The 5,026-nt window shown below is 36.2% G+C and overlaps 1 protein-coding gene across 3 annotated transcripts in view; it reads right to left on the bottom strand.

Annotated features, from left to right (window-relative positions):
* Positions 1-3,657: 3,657 nt before the first annotated feature.
* The window catches only part of GRIA2 (glutamate ionotropic receptor AMPA type subunit 2), a 112,192-nt gene continuing 110,823 nt past the window's right edge, over positions 3,658-5,026 (bottom strand). For all 3 annotated transcript variants that reach the window (XM_048847503.2, XM_048847500.2, XM_048847498.2), the window contains one exon: positions 3,658-5,026. This exon is cut by the window's right edge and continues 1,494 nt beyond it. The gene's annotated coding sequence lies outside the window, so the exon portion shown is untranslated.

Genomic DNA, 5,026 nt, shown 5'->3' with positions numbered 1-5,026 from the left:
TTGAAAATAACTGAATTCTAAGTATAATCTCTACAGTGCTGGAAAGTACACCTGCTGTCTCTACCCACTGCCTCAACTTCCACCCTACTAACTCTCTCATTGTTCACCTGCAGTCATGTCTGCACCCTCCACTCCATTAAAGCACCTCCCCTGACTGCATTCTTCTATGATCTCTTTCTGGCCAAGCTGCAAGACATCTTTTTCATCCTCATTCTTTCATCCAACACATCTACCACCTTTGATATAATAGAACACTTTCTCCTCCTTTGATCTCAGACACAGTGCTCTCCAAGTTCTTTTCTTTCCTATAGACCTGCTCCTTCACTGTCTCCTTTTGATACTCCTCCCCCTTTGAGGACAAGAAGGGAGCATGCCATGGAATTTGCATTTCCACACCTGTCCTAGATTTGCATCACCTTTGCTTGTGGCAGCAGAGTGGATGACCAAGCCATAAGATGTTTACAATAGGAGACGTAGCCTCTCAACTCATATTACTTCTTGATCCCTGAAGTTTGAAACTAATTCATCCAGAACATCTACATCAGATCATCTCTCCCCACATAAGAAAGGATGGAAAGCACAATTTTCAGAGATGTTTTCTGTTTTAATTATTCTCTGCTCTTTGACCTCTCTATGAGATACATTTTTATGATCACACCTTTAGGTTTTTGTTTGTATCTTGGGGGTTTTAATGTAATGTAAAGGTATTTTATTATTTTTATATTTAAAATATAACCTTCAAAAAGAGCAGCTGTGGTGCTTGAACTATACAGTGGTCGGTATTGAAAAGTCAACATTTGCTAACCGTTACCACGTGTACCATATGTGAGATACTGCACTTATTTCTCTATGCGTAGAATAGGCAACAATAAGAGCTTAAATCTGTATCAGTGAAGTCAGTGGGAGTTTTGCCATTTGATGTCAATTGGAGCAGGACTGAACCCAAATTTGGTACTCCAGATATTGTTGCATGGTAATTTTAATCCTAACTTTTAATGGTGATAGCTGTATTATGACTATTATTATTTGATCATAAGAGCATTCAGTTGCATATCGGTTGCATATCACATTGCAGACATGTGGCCTAAATTCAGAAAATGTTAGAAAATGTAACTAGAATAAAAGGATTCAAAATTTACTGAGGTCAATAGAAAGACCCCCATGGAGGCATTGGGCTTTAGATCAGGCCCATAAAAAGAGATGATGTTGACCTACAATATAAAGGGAGTGCAAGTTTAGTCAGTGACCCAGTTCTACCCCAAGATATATTTGGGAGGTTCCCATGTTAATCAGTGGGAATTTTTGATGGAATAGCAGGTGCAGAAATGGGTGACCTGTACAAATGTTTTATTGTTATTAATAGGACTGAGAAGTGTCTTTTTCCTGTAGTTTAGAGGAATACGAGGAGTAATAGTCTAAAGCTAAATATGGACACCATTCCATTAAGTATAAATAAAAATATTTTCTTAACAATTAAGTAAATTAGGCATTGAAATGAACTGTATAGAGAGGTAGCTGAGTCACTCTCATTATTCATTAGAGATGTTCAAAACAGATCAGATAAAGTCCTAATGAGATCGTTCTAGAAGATGATGCTACTTGAATTAAGAGTCTGGCCTAGAATCTAGATGACCCAAGAACCTTCCCAAATCTATCATCTTTCATTCTGTCACTTTAATGCCACAACCAGATACTATGAGGCAAATGACTGCCAGATTATTCTGTCTCTCTCTTTTTAATTTCAGCATTACGTCAACTAATTATACGTTTTAAACATACACCCAGATAGAAAGTATATAACTCAAATAAGTGTGTGAGGAAGGATTATGAGAGGGGTGCAAGAGGGAGAGAAAGACTGTACCTGATGATGTGTAAAATGGTATGAAGATTAGTGAAGTGTGGGAAGGCCTCATTACTCGCAAGTGCCAAAGCTACAAGGCAGCTAGACAGGCCACCCTCAGTGAGTGTCAGTGACACCTTCAGACTGCAGTGTACCATTATATATTTTGTTTCTGCCATATTTTTACAAAAATCCTATCTTAAAGATTTTTTTTAAAATTATTAAAATGATTTTCATACCCCTACACCTATAAAGCCAAATGCAAGCTCCACACTCTGACCTATTTATTAACAATTAATTGAACTGCCAAGGCCTTGGAGGAGGAATACAGCTGTCATTAATACATTTTAGAAACCTCTAATAATGACCTGAAGTAGCTTTGCGGTATGCAATATGGCAGTTTTAAGGTCTGATGCACTGGGACCTTCCAGGACTAAGAATCAAGTGGGGAATGTTTGCTTTCCTGTGTTACAAAGTGCTTGTTTCTAGTTCTCATAGGTTCCAAGGTAATAGCTGTAGCTATAGGTATTGCTTGTCCTATGCTCTGTATGAAGGGTAACTCTCTATGAGAAAAAGAGAAACCGTTTTCTATCCAGTGGTATTTAAAAATGGGGCTGTCTGAAGCAGCTCAGAAGTTTGGACTCTTGGAAGTGGCCTGAGCAGAAATGAACTAGTGGCCAGAGTGCAAAAGAGGAAGTCAAAGGTGCATAATAAACACAATTCATCACATGGATATCACCACTGCATAGGAATTTGTGGTATGTTACATATATCATATAAAATACATTAGATGTAATATTCGATGTTATATATTAAACAGTGATTCCAATGAGACTACACAAGTGCTGAGAGTTAAGCACATGCTTAAATGTTTTGCTAAATTGTGGCCAGAGTGCTCACTACAGTATCAAACTTTATGTTAATTAGGGCCTGACCTCTCTCTCCCTCTCCTAAAAAAGCTTTAGGCTTTCTTTCCTGGATAAAAAAAGAGAACGTAAAATGACTACTGCGATAGTGGAAAATAGAAGTGGGTAGCCTATAGACACAACTGATCCAGAGAGCGCTTGCTGGTGGTCTCATGGTGGTGGACCGTCACCTAATGCTAGTGCTGTTGTAAGGTGATAAGTTGTATCAAAAGACAGGTAAAAACATACTAATGCTTGCAATACATTATTTTTCTATATCATTGCCATGGGGGTGTTGTGCAACCATCAGTAGGACGGGAGAAGGTCCACAAGACAAACACTCTGTCAAGACGTGTTCCACACTATGATCTATACCTTGTAACTTTTATCTGACAAATCTCTTCAACCTTGACTTAATACTTACTCACTGCTATTATAAACTGTTTTTTACAGCTCTAGAATTGATTTATAATAGCAGGACCATTAACATTTACTTTAAATACTTGCCAAGGGTCATTTCCTCTGCTGATAATATATCAATCATCTGTTGAAATCAAAATTACTGATCCAGGAAATGTTTGACAGTTTTTAGGTACAGTCAGACACAAATAAATATTTGATTGCACCAATTTACAGCACTGCCTTACAGGCATCATTAAGAGGGCTATATACAGAAAGTACAAGTGTATTATTGACAAGAAAGTTAAATGATTTTGTTCAGAGGTAATGCAAACCACAGTAAATTTACTCTTATGTGAAATACTTTCTTTCATGCATGAAAGGTTTGCATTGTCTTGCAGAATTCTTCAAGGACACCACTTCTGTAGGGACAAATAGATCTGCTCTGTGCGGCAGTTTATTAAAACATTTTTTGAGTAAGAAATCAGATTTCAATAATACTAAACAAACAAATTAAGGGTCTTTTGCCTTTTTTTAAGAACATGTTTTATGTATGATTGACGTTTGTACAGCACTCCAGAAAAGCCATCATGTGTTAGATTTAAAAATAAAATCAGAAACATTTTCCATATAGGTACACTTGAAAAACTGGGAACGTTAATGTCTTCAGAAGTCTTAGAAAGTGTATGTCCAGCTTTGTACTGATACCCATTTAACAAAGAAGAAGTAAGGTAAACAAAAACCTACAGTAAAGGACATTTTGAAATTTACACAAGAAAAGTTCATAAACATTTTGGTTGTTCCATAACAGTTTTCATACAAAATGAATAGAAAACCCTTAGACAGCTGTCATCATTCTTGACTATTTTTTCACTTAAATGCACACAAACAGACTTTATATAGCAATATACTGATGTACCTTAACACGGATATTAAACTATGATTACTGCTTTTTAACCAAGATGTGTACTATCCAATCAACATTATCTGTAATTGAAATACTAATACATTATGTATTCCAATCATGTTGTAAGTATAAAAACATGAAAATAAAACTTTACGTTATTTTAATTATATACATTATTTCAGGCTTGACAAAGGAAGATTTAAACGCTACAGTTTTTAGAAGAGTCGGCCCAGAGGTACAATAAATAGTTTTGCATTGTATACTGTATCGCAATGTTACTTTTAAAAATGTTTAAAGAACCATATGAATATTATTAGATTTCAGTTTGGTCATTCTAGCATTGAATATTAAAAGTCAGACTGCATCCCCACATTCCAGATGAGGCATAATGCACAGAATACCCATGGATTACTTCAGCGTATGCAGCTGAGAAACAGTTAAACTTTAGTGATGGGCAGGTTACTAGCAGAGGGCCCAATATTGCAAGCACTCTGCATATATATCTCTGGCTGACAGCAATAAAAGTACTGTATGCATGTGCTTTCAGAATCAGGCCCATAGCTTGTACCAAGAGAAGGGATTTAAAGTTTCTGATGAAGTTACAATCCTTAAGTGTTAAACAAAGCATTTATTGAAGATTAAGGAAAGAATTCCAGCTAACACCATACATGATGTTTCAAAATCTATTTCAGTGAGAAATAAAATAGGGGACTAGTAGTACTGCATGAGAGATCTTGTATCTTTTCGTATTCACAACACAGAGAAACGTAAGCTCTTTCACCAAACATCTGATATCTTATCCATAGGTGAAGGATAGGGAAGTATTACATTGGTTTGAGCTGCATTAGCATTTAAATGAATGTTACTGTGCCCCTTTTGGGATTCATTTTTGTGTTGTAATCACGGTCTGTTTGTGGGGTCCTTATGATTTAGGATAACTTAAAATTCTGAAAACACTCATAGTGTATACGATTT

The sequence above is a fragment of the Caretta caretta genome, chromosome 4 (genome assembly GCF_965140235.1).
Source record: "Caretta caretta isolate rCarCar2 chromosome 4, rCarCar1.hap1, whole genome shotgun sequence".
Taxonomy (NCBI): domain Eukaryota; kingdom Metazoa; phylum Chordata; order Testudines; family Cheloniidae; genus Caretta; species Caretta caretta.
Note: the sequence above shows the minus strand (reverse complement) of the source record. Positions and strands in the feature narration are given on the sequence as shown.